The 26558-nt window shown below is 42.7% G+C and overlaps 1 pseudogene; it reads left to right on the top strand.

The window, feature by feature from the left end:
* The first annotated feature begins 7989 nt into the window (after window positions 1–7989).
* LOC132889951 (zinc finger protein 345-like) overlaps window positions 7990–26558 on the top strand; it is a 29654-nt pseudogene continuing 11085 nt past the window's right edge.

Raw genomic sequence — 26558 nt, 5'->3', positions numbered from 1 at the left:
TGCACGGCCTGATGGCAGACCTTCCTCGGGTAAGGAGATGGCCCTGGCAGTTGACATGGGCATGACTGTCTACAAGGCTGTCGGGAGAGGCTGTCCGCATTAGCATGCAGCCGGCCAGGACGATGGACAATGTTGAAGTTATACTCGCCGAGTCTCTCGAGCCACCTGGCCAGCTGACCCTCAGGCTCCCTCATCTTTGTCAGCCAACGAAGACTGCTGTGGTCGGTGCGGACAGTGAATGACCGTCCAAGGAGGTACTGTCGGAAATGTGATGTGAACTCAACCACCGCTAACAATTCTCGCCGGGTGGTGCAATAATTCTGCTCAGTTTTGGACAGTCGGCGACTCCCATAGGCCAGCACACGTTCTCTGCCTAGCTGCACTTGAGAAAGTACAGCACCAATGCCGACATCACTTGCGTCAGTGTCCAGTACCATATTCCCTTCGTCTAATGGGTAGCCCAGGACTGGGGAGGTGGTCAGCAGGTATTTGAGTTGGTCGAAAGCCTGTTGACATTCCACAGTCCACTGGAACCGAGCGTATTTCTTAGTTAAAGCGTGGAGGGGTCCAGCTACTGTTGCAAAATCCTTGACAAATCTTCGGTAGTACGATGCCAACCCAATGAACTGGCGAACTTCTTGAACCGAAGTGGGCGTAGGCCAATCCCGTACCTTCTGTATCTTGGCAGGGTCTGAAGCCACTCCTTCCTCGGAGACAACGTGCCCCAAGTAAGCTACCTGTCGTCGGAAGAGGCAACATTTCGCCGGCTTCAGTTTCAAGTTTGCTTGTTGTAGCCTGTCAAATACTTGACTGAGACGGTGTAACATCTCGGACACGTCTCGGCCTAGCACTATGATGTCATCTAAATATACAAGACATGTTTCCCACTGCATGCCAGCTAACACCCGGTCCATTAAACGCTGGAACGTTGCCGGGGCATTGCATAACCCGAATGGCATGACATTCCATTCAAACAATCCGTTTCTGGTGCAGAAAGCGGCAGCTCGGCGGGCTCGTGGTGTCAGCTCCACTTGCCAGTATCCAGACGCGAGGTCCAGCGTGCTGAACCACTTGGCAGTGGAAAGAGTGTCCAACGTGTCCTGGATACGGGGCAGCGGGTAGGCATCCTTGATAGTGCAGTCGTTCAGTGCCCGATAGTCAACACAGAGGCGGTACGTTCCATCTTTCTTACGGACCATCACGATGGGCGAGGCCCAGCTGCTGTTGCTGCGACGGGCCACTCCAGCCTCCAGGCCCTGCTCTATTTGCTGGTCAGCATCCCGTTGTTTTTCCCAGGCCATGCGACGCGGTTGCTGCTTCACGGCAGCACCTGGCCGGACCATGATGTCATGTTGCACAAGGCTGGTACGGCCGAGGTCATTAGGCCCTGTCGAGAACACCGCTCCATACCTGCATAGAAGCTGGGTGAGCTGAAACTGCTGTTCACGTTCAAGCTCAGCAGCGCTCTGCTGGTAAAGCTCTTGCAGGTGCTGGGGGACCTCATGGTGCTCTAGTAGTTCGGCCATATCCGTGGTGCTGCTGGGCGGCAGAGCTTGCGCAGGCTGGAGGACACCTGCAATAGTGCCTCTCCTGATGGTGACAGAAGTGTTGCCAGGGTTAAATACACGGAGGGGCACACCCTTAAAGGGCCGGGCTTCAAGCAGCACGCGAACAACTAGCACTTTGTGTCTCCCTACGAAACCCCTGGTAGGAGTTAGCATCACCTCCCCTTCCAGGCACCTTTTAACAGGGACTTTGCCTCTTATGACATACTCCGCCCCGGCCTCCACCACCACCGTCCGAGAAACCCTTACAGCCTGGATCTTTGACTGGCTCCAGTGCTAAAATAAGGCACTTCCTCACCAAACAGGATGATGCGATTGGTGCCAAAGTCAAGCCGCGCTTGGGCTTGAGTGAGGAATGGGTGGCCTAGGAGTGCCTCTTCACCAGCAATATCGGCCACCAGGAAATTCACGCTCACCTGCCGGTTGTTAATCTGGACAAGGAGCTGGACCTCCCCTATCACCGGAACATCACCCGGTCTGACCCCCAGCAGCGTCTTCACCGTAGATGGCTGAAGTACAGGCCTAACATCGGGGTGAATGGCGTTGTAACAGCACAGGGGAAACACACTCCGCCGTGCTCCACTGTCCAGCACAGCACAGACGTCCAACTCATAAACCATCAGATGGATGCTCATTTCATGACCGTGGGTTTTGAAATGAAGGACGGTGGGCCCGGAGCTCTCGCGAGAGGTGTTCGGGTACTGATGAACTGTCCTGTTCGTTTTCCTGGGAGAGGGGCAATTTCTCTTCATGTGCCCAATACCTGAGCAGTTGTGGCAGCGAATTTCCTCCCACTTAGTGTTTTTATATGTTTTTCGGGGGACTGTTTGTTGAAATTCAGGGCTGGCAGGTTTGTTATTGACCCCCGGGATGGCGGTGAGAATATCCATTTCCCCCCCTTCAGTCCTTTCCCTCACCATAGCTGCAGTGCGGGGTTTGCGTTCAGAAAGACCCCGTGCCCCTGAGTGCATAAGGGTGGTGACATGTGACGCTGCTCGCTTGGTGGTTTCGTAACGGTGAGCAATGTCATAGGCTTGAGCTAAGGTCTGCGGTCGCTTTTCTAACAGCTTTTGTACAACGTCTGCATCTCCTATGGCATGAGTGAAAACTTCAACGCCTATTGCGTCTTGCTCTTTCTCAGTCCTATCACTGTATGCCACTGACACTTTACCATATATGTCATCCCTTAATGAATGGAGAGCTTCGCCTGACTTGCGAACACGTTGTCTTAGTTCGATGGCAATGGCAGCTGCATGCTCTGATGAAGAGCCATATGCATTTTCGACTTCCTCCACTAGGCGGCTATAGTCCCACTGAGTGGACCGAGGGTTCTTATGCACGATTGCCCCTGCTGCGCCAACCAGACAAAACTTCAACTGGACGGCTTTAGTCTTTTCAGTCCAATGATTTGCCTTGGCACAGCTCTCAAACCGGTGCAGGAACTCTGTCCACGGCGTGGTGCCATCATACTGGCCAGGACGGAGGGTGGGGATTCTTTCCCTAGCATCGCTATCATCCTCACTCTCTGATGAGGGTTGGTAGCGTACGGAGCAGGGGCGGCGGCTATGTCTACGGAGTTGCCGTTGCTCGCATTTTGGGGAATGAGACATTAATTGCATAACTGTATTGCCATCTTGCGATAAGCGTGCTTGATGAGAGTCTTTAGATGCTTTAAGATGGGCAGAGTGGGGCAATGGCTTTGACTGAGGGGCATGACTGAAAACAGGAGTGCTATGAATAAAACTCCCTGAGTGAACAGTGGCAAAGGGATTTGTGCTGGGGGTTGCAACAGTAGCTGTGGATGGCATTTCTACCTGCCCATAACCATCAATGTTATGCATGTGAGTGCAGGGTGGTTTGCATCGCACTTCAGCTTTATAGTCTCTCTCCACATCAGTCTTAAACGGATTAGAATCGGATAAGTTCAGAGATTGGATGGGTATATAGCTCGTGTCACTTGCATATAACATCCTCTCATCACATGAAAAAGGGTTATTTTGTGTCTTGCGACCATAATGTTTGTCTACATTCATTATTTCTCCTTCATTCGCCATAGTCAGCGACATCGCAGGGTTAGAGTGGCTGGTTACGTTGCCGAGTTCGTGTTTACTTTTATTCAGGTGTATCTGACTGGGGGCCGCCATCTTGTTTTCGTTGTTAAGAAAAATAAATGCCACTTTACTATTTTGCCAATATCTCCGGTCCCATGAGGTATAAATATGCTCACCGGTGTTGTATGTGTAACTGTCCCTTCGTGGTCGCCAGTGTTAACCTTTCCTGATGTTTTCCCAACCGTAGTTAGGAGATCAGGGGAGAGGAATCTCAGTTTACTGGTGCGTTGGGTCTCCAGGGCCGGAGTAATGACCTACTCCGGGGTTAACTTCCCTCTGGATAAACTTATATAAGTTTATATACAAGGCTTCACACGATGGCTTCTTTCCGAGGATTTATTGTGTGAAACTCGCAATACAACAACTGCTCCGGTTGCCGCGCTGACTACAAATCCTTTTTTTCTTCCTTCCGCTACCCTACTCCAGCCCCGCCCACACCCGCGCACACAGCATCCTACTGGACATGCATTAATTTATTTTACAACACAAAGGTTCGAACAAATATGAAAAACATGTGCGTATCGAGCTGTGGGGTGACTTTATGGAACAGACTGGAGACAGAAATAAAACAAAGTGCAAATATAAATCTGTTTAAAAAAAGGTACAAAAAATATTTTACACAAGTATATAGAAGAGGAAGTATGTTAACGGAGGATGATGAGGGATAAATAGAATAGGGTTGATTGTTATTTTAGAACTAACTTAGTATATGGTATATATGGTGTGTATATTTATTTATGGGGATAGTTTATATATTTATATTTATAGGCAGGGCCGCTGACAGCTTTGGCTGGGCCCGGGACAAAATGCTCTGAATGGGCCCCCCCTAACAACCCCCCCGGGCCAACCCCCACACCCACCCATCTCTCTTATCCCAGTCTCTACTCACTCCTACCCATAGGGATAGGTATGTAGTAGATATTTATTTTTGTAATGATATATTTATATAGGGCGGCACGGTGGTGTAGTGGTTAGCGCTGTCGCCTCACAGCAAGAAGGTCCTGGGTTCGAGCCCCGGGGCCGGCGAGGGCCTTTCTGTGCGGAGTTTGCATGTTCTCCCCGTGTCCGCGTGGGTTTCCTCTGGGTGCTCCGGTTTCCCTCACAGTCCAAAGACATGCAGGTTAGGTTAACTGGTGACTCTAAATTGACCGTAGGTGTGAATGTGAGTGTGAATGGTTGTCTGTGTCTATGTGTCAGCCCTGTGATTGACCTGGCGACTTGTCCAGGGTGTATCCCGCCTTTCGCCCATAGTCAGCTGGGATAGGCTCCAGCTTGCCTGCGACCCTGTAGAAGGATAAAGCAGCTAGAGATAATGAGATGAGATGAGTGTGTGTGTGTATATATATATATATATATATATATATATATTTGTAATGATATATTAATATTAGTGCTGTCAAAAATGTCGCGTTATTATCGCGTTAACTTGACTCAATTTTAACGGCGATAATTTTTTTATCGCGAGATTAACGCTCTGTGACATGATGTAGGTTTTTCATAAGCTTTTGAAACTGCCAGGAACTTGGAAAAATGGCCCCCCCTTGAATGGGCCCCCCCTAACAACCCCCCCGGGCCAACCCCCACACCCACCCACCTCTCTTATCCCAGTCTCTACTCACTCCTACCCATAGGGATAGGTATGTAGTAGATATTTATTTTTGTAATGATATATTTATATAGGGACTTTGCTTAGAAAAACGATAGCAGCTAGACTGTAACGCCACGCCCCGCACAGCCAGAGTCCTCTGCCCTCCCCCCAAAGAACCAGCGTGGGCAGGGCGCGCGAGCCTCGCGCCTCGGGGCGAAGAGCCACGGTGCTCGGCTTAGGTTTCGTTTTCCCATCGGCGGCTCCAGCCCGACTTTGCAGTGGCTGTGACAAGACGTGTTATGCTCTGCAATAAAAAAAAAAACATTGGTACAAAGCAAGCCCATTCACTTTTTTATGCTGATAAGAGAATTACAATGGTTTTTCATGTGACAAAAATGTGCGATTAAATTGCGATTAATCGCGAGTTAACTATGACAGTCGCAACATTAATCGCGATTAAATATTTTAATCGCTTGACAGGACTAATTTATATAGATATTTATGAAGTATATATATGGTATGTAGTATATATTTATTTTTGTAATTAAATATTTTTATAGATATTTATGAAGTGTGTATATATATATATATATATATATATATATATATATATGGTATGTAGTATATATTTTTGTAATTATATATTTATATAGATATTCATGAAGTGTATATATGGTATATATTTTTATAGGTGTATCAATGTGTAGCAGTTCGTGTATGTGGGTGGAGCACAGAAGGACGGCAGGACAGAACTGATTTCACAAAACTCTCTTTATTCAGCTTTTCAGCGTTCATTTACACTCTCACACACACACATCAGCCGTCTGGTTGTGGAGAGAGCTCCCTCTGCTCTCGCTCTCTCCTTACATAGGGCGCGGTCACTGGGAAGACACACAAACATCAATTAACGACAGGTGTAGTGATTCTGCCACTTACCTTCCCTGACTCCGCCCTCCTGTCACAGACCGATGCTTGACCACGCCCCCGCTGCCACACAATGTAGTTTGGATTTCGGGGTAGTTAAAAAGGGGTGGGAAATTAAAAAAGTATTGTACTTCTTCCCACTCCTTTTTCGAACAATGTGCGATGTTTTGTAATGTCTTAGCTCTTTATTTTATTTATTTTTTTATTTCTCGTTTTCTTTCTTTTGTATGTACAAATAGTTACATACAATTTTTTTAATACATGTTCGAAATAAAATAAATTCATTCATTCAACATTGGAGAAAGCGCTAACAGTGATGATTTGCTTTCTTAAAACAGCAATTAATGGTTGGTGTTATAGATTTAACCAAGTACTGTGTGTAAGATGCGTTTTATGATCTGTGGCAGTAACTCAAGAAATCCTCCAGCATCTCTCTGTGTTGCTCCTCACCCTGTTGCCCTGAAGAGACGACACCATTTCAGCACCTCTGTTTTGGACCACATGTCGCGTGGTCACTGGTTGGAGCCGGAGAACTACACACACAGCTGACTCCACTCAAGTGATGCCACTCTCTGCTGTCCTTCAGCAGCAAGGGGAGTACAAATCAGCGCTGCAACCAAAGAGGTCAGTGCTCTCTGAGATCCAAAAGCTTGCTGATTGCTCTCTCCCCTCTATCTCCAGGCAACAAGGCCTGCAATGAAGACGATGACAAAGAAACACCTTTTTCCACGAGAGCTCCCGCTGCAAATCCTGACCCGCTGCAGGTTCTCGACCTGTCACGCTGCTGCTGAATTCCATCGGTGGACATACAGTGGTGCTTGACAGTTTGTGAACCCTTTAGAATTTTCTATATTTCACACAAGTCCTAAAAGTAGATAAAGAGAACCCAGTTAAACAAATGAGACAAAAATATTATACTTGGTCATTTATTTATTGAGGAAAATGAACACCTGAACACCGGGACCCTCTCCACACAGGCCCCATTGATGATGAGTGGCTGGATGTCAGCTTTGTTTTTCCTAAAGTCAATAACCAGCTCCTTTGTTTTGGTGGTGCTGAGGAGCAGATTGTTGACTTTGCACCACTCTGACAGCCGCTCCACCTCGTCCCTGTATGCTGGCCTTGAACTTTAATTTTATTTATTTATTTTATAAGTTTTATATTGGCGGCGCGGTGGTGTAGTGGTTAGCGCTGTCGCCTCACAGCAAGAAGGTCCGGGTTTGATCCCCACGGCCGGCGAGGGCCTTTCTGTGTGGAGTTTGCATGTTCTCCCCGTGTCCGCGTGGGTTTCCTCCGGGTGCTCCGGTTTCCCCCACAGTCCAAAGACATGCAGGTTAGGTTAACTGGTGACTCTAAATTGACCGTAGGTGTGAGTGTGAATGGTTGTCTGTGTCTATATGTCAGCCCTGTGATGACCTGGCGACTTGTCCAGGGTGTACCCCGCCTTTCGCCCGTAGTCAGCTGGGATAGGCTCCAGCTTGCCTGCGACCCTGTAGGACAGGATAAAGCGGCTACAGATAATGAGATGAGATGAATAACCAGCTCCTTTGTTTTGGTGGTGTTGAGGAGCAGATTGTTGACTTTGCACCACTCTGACAGCCGCTCCACCTCGACCCTGTATGCTAGCCTTGAACTTTTAGTTTTATTTATTTTATTAATTTATTTTATAAGTTTTATATTACTTGTATTTATATGTTTTATTTATATTGATGTGATGTGTTTAAATACGCTTTATCAATTAATAAAGTAGTAGACCAGGTGGGGGCAGTAAAGCGCCTCGGTCCTCCTCCAACCGCCAGAGAACATTGGAGAAGAAAAAGCCTCTGTATGTATCTTTCTGGAAAATCTGAAGATAACAGCGCCAATCATCATTATATTAAATATTTCGAATAACATTTCCAGTGGAGGTTATATCTGGAACAATTAAGAATAGAACTGCATTGTTTTGCTTTCGTTTGAAGATTCATTGCGCTTTAAACCCTGAGGTAAGTTAAAATAAAGCTGTGAGGTCGAATCCCAAATGGGTGTCCATTGTTGAAGTCCACTCCATTCAGTATGAGAGAATGCTTTTCAAAACTCTCCTGGGGGAGAAAAGTGCGTGAAAGACATTTTCAGTTGGCCGAGGGTCTGATGCGCGGCTGAAACGATAAAAACAGTGGATCCCAATTAATTGCAAACCATTTCAGATTTATACAATTAAAGAGTTTTTGAATTGTTGATATTGTTCTATCAGTTACTGTAGGTCAGGGGTTTTCAAAGTGTGGGACAGTCAGCCCCCCTCGGAGAGCAAATAAACAACAGCGCCCCCCCACACACACACAATTTTTGTTGTTGCTATACTTAATGTTCCATTAGTATTTAAAAAAAAATGGTTGTTTTACACATTATTTTTTTTCTTTTTCACATTTTAAACATCTGTGCTTTTTAAAACATCTTGTTTTACACATTTTAAACATCTCATAGCATCGTTAGCTAGCACTTCTTGGCAGACAACACACTGTAGCAGTGGAGCATCTTCAGATCCAGTCCATGAAAATCCAAACTTTAAATAATTGTGGTCATACCTCCTTCTTTTTCCAGTCCCCCAGGATTCCGCGGGCCTTTTTTGTGATTGTTGCGGGCTAAAATGTCTGCTGTTGCGGGGGGGTTCCAAAAAAATTGCGATGAAAGTTGCGGTGTTTAGGTTTTTGTTGCGATTACATTGCGGGAGGAAGTGAAAGTTGCGAGAAATTGTTGCGATTTTCTCTTTTTGTGATTAAAATTGAGTGATATGTTAAATATTAAGTTATTACTGAAAAACTATTGATTAAAAGACAAAGACACTGAGAAATGGTCCTATAAACAACTTTACTAATATAAAAGATTACCAGGACTACAAAAATGCAGAAAAATAGGCTTTACTTATCCAAATGCACCTGTTGGTTCAAAAGTTAAAGTGCAGAGAACCTCACAGCACAACATGAAGTTACCTTAAAATATAATATAAATGCCTCAGCTTTCATGTAAGAAAAAAAAACTATTAATACTAGTACTCTGTGCAAGCAGTTTCTCCTGAAGACTAAATTAAACAATAATTATAAACTAATAAAATAAATGGCTCAGGCTTCATAGAACGAAAAAAAAACAATTTGAACAGAATCTCACAGTATGATGCTGAAGCTGCCTAAACAATGGAAAATAAAATACCATTTTGGCAAAAATGTTGGCATCCATTAATTTCTTGTATTAAGTAAAAAAATAAAGTGCACACAGTCCTTCACTGTAAACATAACACACTTTCAGTAACAGAATTTAAGCCTACATAAACACTGACTCGCACATCATGCAATGTTGCCAGATACTGCTGACGTTTTCCAGTTCAAAACCCGCCAAAATGCACTTGAAACCTCCAATCTGGCAACACTGCGCGCATGCTGCTTCTCTTGAACATAGACATCCGGAAGTAAGGCGGAAGGTAGTTTGTCGATGTCACCTCAAGACGACGCCAACGATTGGTCAAATTTGCGGGAAAGTTGCGGTGATTGGATATAATTGCAGCACCGCCCTGAATTCGTGGGGATTGGTTGAATTTGCGCTGAAGTTGCAAATCGCAACATCCTGGAGGCTCTGTTTTTTTTTTGCTTGGCCGTCTCCTCACTCACTGTAGCTTTAGGTACTAAAAATCGATCCATTTTGTCTCTCACGTTGCGCCCCCCCTGAAGAACTCTGGCGCGCCCCACACTTTGAAAAGCCCTGCTGTAGGTGATGGGATTCATGTGTCAGGCCTGAGAGAGCTCAGAGTGAAAAATCTGAAATAATACTCATCTTGAATTTTAATATAATAACAATGAAAGGGAAGTCTTGAATCAGATTTTGAGCTGAAAAATCGCCTGCCTGAATATTGTATCCATACAGAGACCCACAGAAAATAACACAAGTGATGCTTTAGAAGAATGTTTATCATTTCTTAAAATAGTCACAGTGAATGAAATTATTATTGGATTGCATCAAATGTGTTTTCCTTCTGTAAGCTCATGTAAAAATACAGAGAACTATATCATCATATATATAAACTTAAATTTTAATAAGATTTAACCAAAATAGTAACTAGAAAAGCACTCGGAGAGCACAGACCTCCGCCAAGCAGCTCATTTCACCACATATTGAGACTTACACCTAAAATGAGATACTTATTCTCACATATGAGATATTGTGTCATATGTGTGAGATAAAAAGTCATAGAAAAATGAAAAAAATTACATTAATTTATTCGTCATATTCAAAAGTTATATACCAATAGGTTACAACTGGCAACATTATTGTACTCATTGACCATGAAAACATACCCATAGCATTTGGAATCATGCTTGTGTCACTATTACTTCAAAAGTTATTCGCAAGAAAATGATATTTCCATAATTGCGGTTTTCTTCTGGATCGAGCTCCGTAGCTATTGAAGATACATCAAATCCGTTGACATACTACTGATTCAGCAGAGTCTTGGCTACAATTTGGTGTTGGTTGCATGTCTGTATCTTCATTTGTTACCTTACAGCGTTAAAAATTCTAACAACCCCCTCATTTTTGTGTGTTCTGGATCATAGTATCCAGAATTTTGTCTGGATCCGGATCAAACTTTGATACTTTATAGAACTCATGGAGATCCTTTTGTGTGTTTTTTACCAAACACTCTGGTCATTTGTTATGGAGTTATATGCAAAAATTCCAACAATGGGCCTATCTCGCAATGATAAAGAATCCTTTAAAAAAAATCCTGGATCCAGAAGGTGATCCGGATCACCACCAAAATGTAATGGATTGTTACTTGTGCCCAGTCACACCTCTGGAAAAAATTTCAGAGCAATCCGTTCATAACCTTTTCCGTAATGTTGCTAACAGACAAACAAAAAATATTTCAGAGTGAAAAATCTGAAATAATACTCATCTTGAACTTTAATATAATAACAATGAAAGGGAAGTCTTGAATCAGATTTTGAGCTGAAAAATCTCCTGCCTGAATATTGTATCCATACAGAGACCCACAGAAAATAACACAAGTGATGCTGTAGAAGAATGTTTATCATTTCTTAAAATAGTCACAGTGAATGAAAGTATTATTGGATTGCATCAAATGTGTTTTCCTTCTGTAAGCTCATGTAAAAATACAGAGAACTATATATACATATATATATATATATATATATATATAATAAATTAAATCTTAACAAGATTTGACCAAAATAGTAACAATTCAATAAATACTGTGCTGTCTTAGTACGACTAAAATGCATCTCTCACTAAACACTTTCCAACAGAATTTTTAAAAAGCACTAGAAATCCTACCAAAATCCTATCGGAATGCATCAAAGGAATTTGCTCATTTGCAAACATTGACTGAAAGTTTTCAAACAAAATGGCACGGTGGTGTAGTGGTTAGCACAGTCGCCTCACAGCAAGAAAGTCCAGGTTCGAGCCCCGTGGCCGGCGAGGGCCTTTCTGTGCGGAGTTTGCATGTTCTCCCCGTGTCCGCGTGGGTTTCCTCCGGGTGCTCCGTTTTCCTCCACAGTCCAAAGACATGCAGGTTAGGTTAACTGGTGACTCTAAATTGACCGTAGGTGTGAATGTGAGTGTGAATGGTTGTCTGTGTCTATGTGTCAGCCCTGTGATGACCTGGCGACTTGTCCAGGGTGTACCCCGCCTTTCGCCCGTAGTCAGCTGGGATAGGCTCCAGCTTGCCTGCGACCCTGTAGAACAGGATAAAGCGGCTACAGATGATGAGATGAATATAAAATTGTGAATATACAATAGATAAAAACAATTCATATAGATTGAGTTAACTAACCTAGATTTTGTAGCTTTATGTTTTTGTTTAACTTTTTCACAATAAAAAGCATTAATGTTGAGGTTTAAAAGTTCATGAACGGTTATACATAATCGAAATCTGAAACACGTTGTTGTTAATGGTATTAATAATAATAATCTTTTGTAGAGCTGTTATGATGAGTTCAGCTGGAGACAGACAGTGCTCCTCTAGGACGTCTCAGTCTCCTGATCCCTCACAGGTAAAGCTCAATAATGATTTGTGTTGCAAAAACAATAACAGTATGATGTTAAAGTTTGACCAGTGTTTGTCTTTTGCTGCCTCGCTTCACTGCCAGCCTACAAGCTGTCCTGCTAATCACACAGAAACTAATATATAGATTTAGGCACTACCTAAAAGCAGAGCTCCCATCTGTTTCTGGGTTGTAGAATGTTCTTATAGCCAGTCTCTTTTGCTTTATTTCCTTACTGGTTAGCACTGGCCACTAGGCGGTGTGTATGACTGGTAATTACTAACACTGGCCACGAGGTGGTGTGTATGACTGGTAATTACTAACACTGGCCAGTAGGTGGTGTGTATAACTGGTAATTACTAACACTGGCCACGAGGTGGTATGACTGTAATTACTAACACTGGCCACGAGGTGGTGTGTATGACTGTAATTACTAACAGTGGCCACTAGGCGGTGTGTATGACAGTAATTACTAACACTCGTCACTCGGCGGTGTGGATGACTGGTAATTACTAACACTGGGCACTAGGTGGTGTGTATGACTGGTAATTACTAACACTGACCACTAGGCGGTGTGTATGACTGGTGGTACACGGACAAACCACAAAAAATTGACTCGATGGGTTTACCATTTTTTCTTAGGTATGGTGCTCCGCTCATAATACATAAAGCTCTGCTTACACTACAGCTCGCAATGGGTTTCTGAATACTTGGCGATGAAAAATTGGTAGCATCGCCACCAATCGTGCGATGCAAGGCAAATGTTCTCCGAGTTTCACAAGATGTGTATCTGCTTCGTGAGTGGCCCAAAATGTTGCAAAAAATGTCAATGCATGCGTTGAAATTTGGTGGCAATGTTTTCGTCAGCAAACTAAGCAGCGAATACTCACGGATGGGTTTGGGAATACTAACTGAAGCTCAGAGAACTTTCTTTGAGCCTCTTGAGATGTATTTGACTCGAATCCACGTCCCAAGTGCCCACAGGAGATTCATCGGCATAGCCTAATCTTCCCCGAGACTTAAAAAGCGCATTGTGCATGCTCTTGGGACCCAATTATAATGGATAACGCCTGATGCTGATTTGAGCACAATCAGGACGTGCATATCAGGATGCTGTTTTCACAGAGGCTTTGTAAAGTATTTTGTCAGGTATGTGGCGTTTGACAGATGTCAGTGCAAGATGCATGTTTGTTAGCAGGTGTAATGTTTACAAAAACAAAACACAAATGAAACCAGAAGCAAAACAGAAAGCAGAGTATTTAACTAGAGTCATAATCATGGCTAGAAACAAATGTAACACTGATGATACTTCGCAAAGTTTCTGTGAAAACAGTGTCCTCATATGCATTTGCACTCAAATCAGTATCAGGTGTTTCTCATAATGACTGGGTCCCACGATCACGCACAACGCACTCCGTGAGTGTGCGTGGCCGTGCAACCTGAACCAGACTCAAGTGTGCAAAGATGTGACAGTCAAGTGTTCTCCTGCTGTGTGACCACAACTTTTAGCTCACCTGTACGTTGTCAAGCATCGCCACCAAAACACCTCATTTTCATCTATAACCCATCACAAAGCATTGCGAGCTGTAGTGTGACCGTAGCTTAATGAAAAAGGAAATCTAAAGCCTTTTCTGAATAACTGTTGTTCTTGTTTGATCTTTAGCTGTATGAAGACGTGAAAATTGAGATTTCAGATGGAGGGACATCCGAAGTGTCAGGAGTCTGTATGAAGAAAGAGGAGACACTGGAGTTGAACATCTACAACCATGAAAACAACCTCGAAAACCCACCTGAAGTTCTCGCCGTTAAAGAGGAATATCCTGACAATAAAGACTATCTCTGTACGAGATCAGGAGCTCAGTAACACACTCACTGATTATTCTACCTGACACATTATCTAGTGCAGGGGTTCTCAACCTTTTGCAACCTGGGCCCCACCAAAGCTGGTTCATTGCAGTTGGGGGCCCCTCTTCTCGCCCCGCCCCCATCCCCCCCCAAACACACTCACCCGCAGTGATGCCACCCGACCTACAGCACCTTATATCGACCGATAGATAGATAGATAGATAGATAGATAGATAGATAGATAGATAGATAGATAGATAGCTAGCTAGCTAGCCCTGGGCTAGATTATTATTATTATTATTATTAGTAGTAGTAGTAGTAGCAGCAGTAGTAGCATTATCCATTCCATAGAAATACATAGGCCTATTATCATTATTAGGCTATTGTTATAATTGGCAGTAGCACCACATTTCTAATCTGTTTTCGGGCATTATTATTATTATTATTATTATTATTATGGCCTATTATCATTACTAAGCTGTTGGCAGTAGTACAAGACTTATGTTCTTTCAGGCATTATTATTATTAGGCCTATTATTATTATTATTATTATTATTATTATTATTATTGCTGTTGTTGGTTGTTGATGATATTATTATTATTATTATTATTATTATTATGCTATTATTATTATTATTATTATTATTATTATTATTATTAGTGTTTTTATTAGGTATTTTATTAGGCTTATCATTAGCTGGCTATTGATATCATTGGGAATTGGGACCAGGCGTGAATTTAGGTTTTACTTTTTACTGTGCCTTTGTGATCTGCATTTGCGTTAATGCGAGACCTGAGCCTGCTTTGCCTTACAAAGATCCTCGATTCTTGGCGAAATGTTTGACAAGCACAGTCTCAAGTCATCCTCAATTTGCGCACGATTGCGATATTTCGTTTTGAGCGCAGTCATTTCTGAAAATCCTGCCTCACACAAGTAGGTTGATGCGAATGGGATGAGCAGTTTCAAGGCTACGTCACACAGTTGCGGGTACTCCTGCATCAATGCTGCCCAGAATGTCGAAAGAGGGCATGAGGTGAAGACTGCCTTAAGTCTACTGTCACTCTTTAGCTCAATAAGCTGTTCCTGCATGTCAACTGGAAGTTCGTCAGCAGTACACACAAATGGATCTCGAACCCACGCAAAAGAGCGATAATCCTCTGTGAAGTATGCCGCAAACTGTTTTCTCATTACCGACAGGTGCTCTGACGCTGCTTGAAAGACAGATGAGAAATCGTGGGAAGTGCCTGCATTACTGATAAAGTCTGCAAGGCTTGGGAACATATCACAGTTCCCCCGACTGATGCGGCCACACCAGAGGTCAAGTTTTTGCTTGAAGGCATCCACTTTCTCTGCGAGAAGCAAAATGTGAGTTTCTCGGCCTTGCAAAGACAGGTTCAAGCCATTCAAGCGGTCAAATATATCGACCAAATAGGAGAGACACGCCAGCCACAAAGGGTCATCCAGATTTTTCGCCAGGTCTGAATTGATTTGTGTCAAAAACCGCTTCACCTCATCTCGCAGCTCATACAAACGTTGTAACACCCGCCCCCTGGACAGCCAGCGAACCTCAGTGTGCAGAAGCAGCTGTTCGTGCTCTGACCCCATCTCCTGACAGAGGACCTCAAACAAGCGAGAGTTTAGCGGCTGTGACTTGATGAGGTTGATCATTTTTACTGATTGGTTCAGCACGGATTCCAACAGAGACGGCATTTTTTTTTGCAGCGAGTGCTTCGCGATGAACCATGCAATGGGTCCATTTTACAAGTGGAGCTACCTGCTTAACGCGAGCAGCTAGACCTTGCTCACGGCCCGTCATTGCTCGTGCGCCATCCGTGCACAAGCCAACGCATCGGTCCCACGCCAACCCATTCTCGCGAATAAATGAATCAAGGACATTGAAGATGGCCTCTCCAGTTGTGTGTGACTGAAGAGGGCGGCAAAAAAGGACATCCTCCTCAATTAATTTATCCCTGACATACCTGACATATGTAAGAAGCTGTGCCTGTCCAGCAATATCGGTAGACTCATCCAACTGCAAGGCATAGTATGGACTATTTTTAATAAACTGTATTAATTGCTCTCTGATATCATTGGACATATCAGCAATTCTCCGAGCAACTGTGTCATTTGAAAGTGGCACGGTGCCTAATTTGGCTGCTGCACTATCCCCGAAGAATATTCTGCACGTCCTGCGCAGCTGGCAAAACGAATTTCTCGGCATCAGTGTGCCGTTTGCCTAGCTTACCTATTCTTTTTGCCACCATATATGATGCCTCCAGGCACTGCTTAGATACAGTGCTGTGCACGGAAATTGTTGCCTGTTGCTGATGCAGGCCATCACGCTTTCTTTGAAAGTATTCAAGCGGTTTGTCCTTCAGGCCAGCATGCTTCGTTTCGAAGTGCCTTTTAAGTTTGCATGGCTTCATGCTTTCATTTGCCAGCACCTCGGCACACACGACACACTGAGGACGAAGATCAGAGGTGACAGTAAAACCAAACTGCAGGTATGATTCATCGTACCAACGAAGCTTTCTCGCAGCTGGTGGTAGACCTACGTCAGTTGTCTTGGGTTTTTTGACAAGAAATCTATCCATTTTGTTAAAGTATTTGTGAATAAACGTGTGTAATAAAGTTGTAACGATAAGTCTGTAGTAGGCTAAGGGGGCTAACCAGAGGGAACGTATGGGGCTTATCAGTGAGAAACACGATCGATATCTTTATTCGGGGATTTTATAGTTGCAAATTTTAACGAGGTGTGAATGGTGTACTTACTCGTGTGAGTGTGTGTGTGTGAGACAGTTGGATTTTTCACACGCAGGGTGAAAAAGGCAAAGGGGTAGTAGACTAGCAGTAAGAAAACAACAAATTATTTGGGTAGAGCTGAAATGGGGAAAGCAAAAATACAGTGTGGGGTAGTAGTCTTTAAAAAGACTGTTTGGGTTTTGCGCTGTATCGATGGATTGATGATAGTAGACTAGCGAGAGTCGGCACGAGTTAACTCGGCAAGAAACCAGACTAGTGTGTGTGTGGCAAGCACTCACACGGTGGCCACGGTATGCAGACTCACTCACGTGACGTTGCGTCATGTTCACGTCACGGGCTTAAAATAACCTACACACAAGATTTTATGATAGATTGATGATAGATTTTATAATAGTATTGATTTGTATGTAATAGTCCAATGTCCTGCATTTTGACATGGGTAAATGTGTTGCATCTGCTTAGCTACTATAGCCTGTTAGCCCCAGATTTTTTTTTTTCCTCCATACATGAAGCCTACTCGCGACCCCCCTGGAGTACCTCCACGCCCCACCAGGGGGGCGCGCCCCCCCGGTTGAGAACCACTGATCTAGTGCACTGAAAGTATAATAGTGGGTTATTTGGGCTGTAGCCTCTGTTATAGGTAATTTAATCACCAAATTAAATCTAATTGAACTTGCATGGTTTTTATGTTTTTAGAGAGTTTAATATCATATGTAGGAGTAAGGCAAACTAAATAATTTTTTTCTTTAAATACATACATTTAAATAGTTACCCCTACATTTGCTCCAGAACAACACTGGTTTCCAGCTCCATGGATGTCAGGGCTCGTGCAGGTCCTTGAACTCCTTGAAAAGTGCTGGAATTTGAAAACTCATTTCAAGGGCACTTGAAACTCTTTGAAAATAGGAAAAATTCCTTGAAAATCGTAAATACTCCTTGAAAAAATACTTAAATTCTTCCCATGTATTTAGGTGTAATAATTAAAAAATTAAATTAAAAAGGAAAAATTAGAGAATATAGAAAAACGATGACACGATTGTCATTTAAAATGAACACTCTGGGCTTCCTGTGTTTTCGCACATGCACTTTGGTTCTCTGGTGCCATATTGAATTCTCCTGTTGGGCGTGCAGGCGTGCACAAGGAGAGAAAGGTGTGCAAAAGGAGAGAGAGAAAGAGTGCATGAACCAGGATGTCAGTGATGAAATTTTCGCTATGCAAACAAGAAGGAGACGTATACTAGAAGATTCATCTCAACTGAAAGAGAATGTTGACAAGCTGATAGTGCATGTCACGAAAGCCAACAGCTTCAAGAGGACAATAAAGGATCTGGAACTCGAGGCTAATGAGGTAAACGATAAAATTGAGGTGCTAAAGAAGAAGCACAAGCTTTAACATTTTTATTTTTGAGTGAACCAAATAGCTTAGCTGCAATGATTACATTGCTATAACACAGAGACAGTTTGTTGCAAACAAATTCTGCCGTATACAGTTTTTAGAAAGTTTTCCATGTTTAAATTTGTTGTTGAAATGTAACAGATTTCAATTCCATCAGTGACGGTGTTTCTAACGATTGTTTTCGAAATCTGTTTTAAAATATAACAAGCAAAAATAAAAGAAACAAATAAAATGTAACACCTGTGCAAAGGCCACGTTTTTTTCTAATAACAAACGAAACAAAAGGCTCGGCTACCAAGCTTCGAACCATGAGCGACTTTAACGATCGTAAATTCCAAAACTAAACACCTCAAAAAGCAAAGAAGACTAAATATAAACACAAACTATGTCGATATCATGGTTGTGAAACTGGTTGTGGAGGAATATTTTGGAAAGGTTTTTGCAACCCAAAATGCCAGTTTTCCCTCATTCAAAAGTTCAATGAAATGTTCATTATCCTGATTGTACCCATCGTGATGTGGCCCTTGAAAATTTTGATTTTGGTCCTTGAAATGTCCTTGACTGTCTTCACAAAAATCCTGCACGAATCCTAGATGTAATTATTTACAATATATGGCTAAAGTTTGTGCACCCCGACCATCACACGCATATGTGGTTCTTCTCCAAACTGTTACCACAACATTAGAAGCACACAATTGAATGTTTTTGCAAGCTGTAGCTTTCCAAATTCTCTTCACTGGAACTAAGAAGCCAAAACCTGTTCCAGCATGACGATGTCCCTGTGCACAAAGCAAGCTCCATGTGTGTTAAGTTTGGCGTGGAAGAACTCTAGTGTCCTGCACAGAACCCTGACCTTGAACCTACTGAACACCATTGGGATGAAGTGGAACACCAACTGCACCCCAGGCCTCCTCACCCAACATTAGTGCCTGACCTCATGAATGCTCTGGTGGAAAGTATTCCCAGAATAGTGGAGCTTAGTTGAAAAGCCAAGAGGATTGAATCTGAGATAAGATGCTCAACAAGCATGTGTGTGTGTGATGGTCAGGTGTCCAAATACCTGTATACAGGTTTAGGGGAATACTGGTGGTGCATCCTCATGGTATCATAGCTCTAGGGTTGTGGATTTGATCCTGAGTTCAGATTATTGTCTGTGTTGAGATTTGCATGTTCTCCCCATGTTTGTGTAGGTTTCCTCTGAGTCCACTTGTTTCCTTCAGGTATGGGCAAATAGGCTATGCTTAAATTACCACTAGGTGTGAACCAGTTTGTTCATGTGTGGGTGCATGATTCCCTGCAGTGGACTGGCGTGAGTGTATTCTGGTTTACTCTTGAAGTGGGTGTTGCCTACACGTTAAAAAAATTAATTTAAATGCCACTGGAAAAATATGTAGATCTAGAAATGCCAGAAGTGTCAGCATGCTCAAATAGGGAAACGAGTGGTTTGTTTATTTATTTATTTGATTGATTGATATATAATTTTTATTCTGCACACATTTAGACCACTATAGACTCATGCACACCTGCATCATGTCATAGCAATGACTTCATGAATTTTCTCAACGACAAAATTGAAAATATCTGACACATTTTAAATTAATAATTTAAGGCCAGACAAGTAGAGTAACTCTGTAGTTAACAATATAAATGATTTAACAATTAGAATATTTTTAGAGAAATCGAACTAATTTCATTAATCTCCACATCAAAATCTTCAACTTCTGGACTAGATCCCTTACCTCTTCAAACAGATAATACCAGAAGCAATTGAACCTCTTCTAAAAATAATACATTCTTCCTTTAGAATTGACAATGCACCCAAATTCTTTAAACTAGCAATTGTCAAACCCCTGATTTAAAAAAACCTGACCTCAACCCCTGTCAGCTGTCCGATTATAGGCCAATATCAAACCTCCCATTTATCTCCAAGATCCTAGAAAAAGCTGTGTCACAGCAGTTATGCTCATATATCTACACAGGAATAACATCCATGAAATGTATCAGTCAAGATTTAGACCTCATCATAGCACTGGTTAAAATAGTAAACGACTTACTGTTGGCATCTGATCAGGGCTGTGTCTCCCTGCTTGTATTGCCTGACCTTGGTGTAGCCTTTGAAACCACTGATCATTCCATTCTCCTGGACAGACTAGAAAATGTTGTGGGAGTTAAGGGAACGGCCCTCTCCTGGCTCAGGTCTTATTTAACTGATCCCTATCAGTTTGTTGATGTAAATGGTGATTTTTCTAGACATACTGAGGTGAAGTTTGGTGTTCCACAAGGTTGTGTATTAGGTCCACTGCTTTTTTCTTTATATATATATGTTACTTGTGGGTGATGATATTCGTAAGCATGGTATTAGTTTCCACTGTTATGCTGATGACACACAGTTGTATGTTTCTGCAAAGCCAGATGAGAGACATGAGCTTAATAAAATTGAGGAATACGTAAAGGATATTAGACACGGGATGCTTATTAACTTCCTTCTGCTGAACTCTGACAAGACTGAAGTACTTGTACTAGGACCACATGTACTAGGACCGTTATCCCTGTCTTATCCACACTGCATTGGCTCAAAATCTAATTTTGTGTTGATTATAAAATACTACTATTGACGTTTAAAGCACTGAATGGTCTCGCACCACAGTACCTGAGTGAACTTCTGGTCCTTGACGTCAAAAGGTGCAGGCTATCTGCTGGTACCTCATATAGTGAAAGCTACATCAGGGGGCAGAGCCTTTTCTTACAAAGCCCCACAGTTATGGAACAGCCTTCCAAGAATTGTTCAGGACTCGGACACAATCTTGGTGTTTAAGTCTAGGCTGAAAACATATCTGTTTAGTTAAGCCTTTTATTAATAGTTTTTAATTCGGTAAAGGAGTAGATCTGGAGGGTTCTCAGGCATAGAGTGTTTTGGTAAACTGGGATGTATGGATGCTGACACACACCCCACTCTCACTCGCTCACTCAGGTTTGTTGGTGGTGTAGTGGCTGCTGCTTTATGTCCCAGGGCACCGTCATGTCTGTGTTACCTTCTGGCTCTCCCCTTTTAGTTATGCTGTCATAGTTAGGCTTGCTGGAGTCCCTGCTTGCACTCAGTGCAAAATGTCTCCTGTTCTCATACATTAGGTGATATTGGGCATACCTAACAAGCTGTGATCCCCCACCCCTGTCTCTTCCCTCTGTCTGTCCCTCTGAGTTACTTGTCAATCCTGAGACACCACTGGTGCTGACCTCTTCTGTTCCTCGGACTTGCCTGATCCATCCTGATGCCCTACGTCTGGCTGGAGTCTTATGTCATAACACCTGTGGAGGACGGCCGTGTATGGACAGTTGAAAGTCACACTTGGAAGACGCTCTGGACACTTACAGTAATACATTAATGTTTGAGGACTACAGTTGATTTGCTGACTTTAGGACTGCAGTTGTCATGAACAGTTTTGCATTCAAGTTTCCATCAATGAACAGTTTACAACTTCAACAAAACAGACTTCATGCTAAAACTATAATGAATTTCCTGGTTTCACAGTGAAACTTTGTGACTATATAGGATACAGTTATAGAAGTGAGTTATTTATAATCACGCTATGTGTTATCACCCAAATGAGGATGGGTTCCCTTTTGAGTCTGGTTCCTCTCGAGGTTTCTTCCTCATGTCGTCTGAGGGAGATTTTCCTTGCCACCGTCGCCACAGGCTTGCTCATTGGGGATAAAATTAGCTCATGTTTAAAGCCTTAATTTTCTATAAAGCTGCTTTGTGACAATGTCTATTGTTAAAAGCACTATACAAATAAACTTGACAGTTATTTTTGTTTGTACCTGCCTGTGATTTCCTAACACATTGGTTGGCTAGATGGTTCTATTTCTCAAACTATCAACAAACAAGTAGGCTGATTTAAATCAACCATGACCAGGCAGTTACGAAGGATGCATATTCATGTAACTTATGTTTGTATCCTGAAAGATCTCCTTCCTGGTGCACACATCTAGTCTCAACCAGCTGCTCCATTAACATTTGTGGCAAGCTTCTTGGGCTAATATTTATACAATTCTATTGTAAATGTTCTCATTTTACAAATACTGCATAGACGTTTGGGCATCATTTCTTCCCATTGTGTTTTTGCTACTCCCAGATTGTGAAGTTTGCAAATCCTTCTTCTTTCACAAGTGTGAGCTTCACGGACCACCCCTCTTCATCCCTGATACTCCTGTTCTCATGGGAGTTCCTGACCGAGCCAGGCAAACACTTCCTCCTGAACTAGAGATTCGGAAGTCCGGTATTCCTGACGCAGGCCTGGGAGTGTTTAATAAGGGGGAGAATGTTCCAGTAGGTGCACACTTTGGACCCTACCAGGGAGAGCTGGTGGACATAGAGAAAGCCATGAATAGCAGATACTCCTGGGTGGTGAGTTTGTTCTAAATGTGTTATAAAGATTTTTATCTTTTTATTTTTAAGAAACAAAATGTCACCACTGGATGAATGTAACTCCCAAGAATATCAATTTCTGCTTGGCAGTGATAATGTGGAGACACTTCAAACACACTTTAAGGTCTGTCAAACTGCTGATAACTTGGTTCTACTTGTACAGTTCACTCTTAAATAATTTACATCAATTAACTGCAGGAAACCAAATGTGTGGGCTCTCACAACTCATAATCTAAAAGATTTCATGTAAATGAATAAGCTTAGCTTTTGCTCTACAAAACTCTGTAAAAGGCAAAGCTTAAAGAGAGCTCACTGTTACAAAATTAATAAATTAATGAAAGAGTGGGTGGCACGGTGGTGTAGTGGTTAGCGCTGTCGCCTCACAGCAAGAAGGTCCGGGTTCGAGCCCCGTCGCCGACAAGGGCCTTTCTGTGTGGAGTTTGCATGTTCTCCCCGTGTCCGCGTGGGTTTCCTCCGGGTGCTCCGTTTTCCCCCACAGTCCGAAGACATGCAGGTTAGGTTAACTTGTGACTCTAAATTGACCGTAGGTGTGAATGTGAGTGTGAATGGTTGTCTGTGTCTATGTGTCAGCCCTGCGATGACCTGGCGACTTGTCCAGGGTGTACCCCGTCTAGTCAGCTAGATGGGGTACAGCTAGTCTAGTCAGCTGGGATAGGCTCCAGCTTGCCTGCGACCCTGTAGAACAGGATAAAGCGGCTACAGATAATGAGATGAAAGAGTGCCCTCTCGGCTTAAGTGTTCTAGTGATGAAGCTCAGCCATTGCAGAACGCTGGCAGGACAAAAAAAAAAAGTGCTTTACAGTACATACAAATTCACACACAAGCTCTCATAGGATACAAATATTTTGAAAATTAAATGAATTTTCATGAATACCAAGTCTTTTGTGTCCAGCTTGAGAAATGAGGCCCAAAAGACAAATGTTTGAATCTGGATCAGTCACCTATCCAGGACCAGAGGTATACTGAACTAAAGCTCACAAATACTTACAGTAAATGGATAGTACTTGTAGGTGCAATTAGTAATTAAGCGATCAATCTCATTAAATCAGTCTCATTGTCATTAAATCTCTCATGGAATCAGTCTCATTAAATAATACCTTTAATTTTGATGCTTAATAATAAATTATCAAACAACTAAATTATCCTATATTCCAAATTATTATGATCACTTACCATATTACACAACCTATATGCACCTTGGAATTCTTTGAGGTTAGGTGACTTCAAGGAGTATGGAAGCAACACGGACACAGTTTAACAGAATAATTGAATTTATTATAACAAAGATAAAAATGGATAATAGCAGTTGGAATCATTATATACAGATATGATGTGTGTGTGTGTGTGTGTGTGTGTGTGAGAGGCTTTATGACCATGTGTTTCTATGTACAGCAAGAGAGTTAGCTTTGTTTGCTAGCTAAGATGTTTGTGTCCACGTGGTGGACAAAGAGTTAGCCTGTGTGTGGCCTGAACAAAGAGTTAGCATGGATTGCTAGCTAGGGTGTGTTTGTGTGTGAGGCCTTGTGACCACGTGTTGGTGTTAAAAGATTAGCTCTGTATAGCTAACTAAGATGTGTGTGTGTGTGTGTGTGTGTGGAAACAAAAGAATTAGCTCTGGTAGCTAACGCCACGTGGTGGAGGCCTTGTGGTCCCTTGAGACAATACAATTAGCCCTGGATGCTAATGAGACAAAAGAATTAGCCATAGGCTAATTTCACTAGCTTATAGCATTACTAAATCCACTGAAATCTTGATGCGGCCAAGATACGTGTAATAATGAAATTAAAGTGTTAGCCAGGAATAGAGAGATCGAGCATGTAAAGCCTATCTATTAAACAATTGAGAGATTAAAACAAAATAGAACAATCAATTCAACACCGAGTGTCTACAGTGTACACAATTAAACCGTTGCTGAGTTTAAATTCACACTGCTTCATAAAAGCTAATTCCTAAGACTAGTTTATGCCCAAAATTTTCCAGTCTTAGTATCTTGCCTCTATGCAAGATTATGAAGAGATGTTCCGAGACTTTTGGAGTTTCACCGTTGTGGAGCACGTGAGTCGCTTCTATGGAAGGCAGAGGATTTCTTGGTCCGACGCGTGGTCGCTCGTGATGAAAAGAAAGTCTCTGATCAGACAATGTGCACAGTGATTTAATTAGAAGGATCCGGTCGCTTCTAATTTTAAATTAACTGCTTGGGCGGCAGTTTGTAACGTTACTGATAGACAAACAAAAAACCGGTTGTAACTCCTCTGAGTTAGATCGCGCGATTCTGGATTTTTACCGGGGCCAGTGGTAAACAAAGAAATCGCATTAAATCGTGGATCTTGCAAGAAAAAAAGAAAAGACGTCTTTATCTTGGGTTTGCTCGGCGGAGCGAGCGGTCCTCCTTATGTCCGTGTGCTGAGTTCACGCGGAGCCAAAAGAGACCGAGTTGGAAGTTTCCGGGTTACTTATTCCTTCATGGAGGATGTGACGTAGGTCGTCCCGCCCAGGCGTGACGTAGGTCAACGCGGAAGTTGGCTGATGGGAAATGTAGTTTCTTAAAGAGACGGGCTGCTGTAGTTCTAAAAGGGACTATACCTACATACTTATGAAAAATATTTTCTACTTGTACAAAACCTATTTCATGACAGAACTGACATTAAAGTTTGTCTGTTTAGAGGCCAAAACACAAGGGACGGATATTTATCAGAGTCTGATTGAACAGCACAGCTTTGCCATGTCAAAGACAAAACCTTCGAGTAAAAACTTCCTTCACCTAAATTCTGATGTAAAGTCTTGTCTGTATTTTTTTAAGGTTACTAAATTCACCTCAGAGGTTGTCAGCATGTTCTGTGAAACTAAACATACAATAAAGAACTTTTTAATTCTGCCTTCATAATGCTTAATATAATATTGGCATGAGCCATTATTCTCGTTCCTGTGTTCGTCATTTAATTTGAAGGCATGGATTAAGTTAATGAAGAAAATATAAATGTGTAATTTTTCTACAGATATGCAGGAGCAGGCAGTGTGAAGAGTACATAGATGCCACAAGAGAAATGCATGCAAATTGGATGAGGTGAGGAATACACCAGTTGTTGGGTCTTTGCTTAGTCATTGGTTTTACAGTTCCTAATTTGTTGGAAGAACTTTTTCTTCCGGGGCGGCACGGTGGTGTAGTGGTTAGCGCTGTCGCCTCACAGCAAGAAGGTCCGGGTTCGAGCCCTGTGGCCGGCGAGGGCCTTTCTGTGTGGAGTTTGCATGTTCTCCCCGTGTCCGCGTGGGTTTCCTCCGGGTGCTCCGGTTTCCCCCACAGTCCAAAGACATGCAGGTTAGGTTAACTGGTGACTCTAAATTGACCGTAGGTGTGAATGTGAGTGTGAATGGTTGTCTGTGTCTATGTGTCAGCCCTGTGATGACCTGGCGACTTGTCCAGGGTGTACCCCGCCTTTCGCCCGTAGTCAGCTGGGATAGGCTCCAGCTTGCCTGCGACCCTGTAGAACAGGATGAAGCGGCTAGAGATAATGAGATGAGATGAGAACTTTTTCTCCCGGTCACTGATATCTCCCCCATGCTTTTTCTTGGTCTGTAACTCTGATCTGATTTTTTTTTTACCTTTTCTGCCACTTTGCCTTATTGTTTTAGGTATGTGAATTGTGCTCGTAATGATGAAGAACAGAATCTTGTGGCGTTTCAGTATCGAGGGGGAATTCTGTATCGTTGCTGTCGACCCATTAACCCAGAACAGGAGCTCTTGGTGTGGTATGATGAGGAGTATGCCAAAGAACTAAGTCCTGCATTTCACAAGCTCTGGAACAAAAAGTGTTCCATGAATGGTAAAGTACACCATACATACTGCAATTCATTTCACTTCGATTGAATTATTCACTGCCTGGCCAAA

The sequence above is a fragment of the Neoarius graeffei genome, chromosome 8 (genome assembly GCF_027579695.1).
Source record: "Neoarius graeffei isolate fNeoGra1 chromosome 8, fNeoGra1.pri, whole genome shotgun sequence".
Taxonomy (NCBI): domain Eukaryota; kingdom Metazoa; phylum Chordata; class Actinopteri; order Siluriformes; family Ariidae; genus Neoarius; species Neoarius graeffei.
Note: the sequence above shows the minus strand (reverse complement) of the source record. Positions and strands in the feature narration are given on the sequence as shown.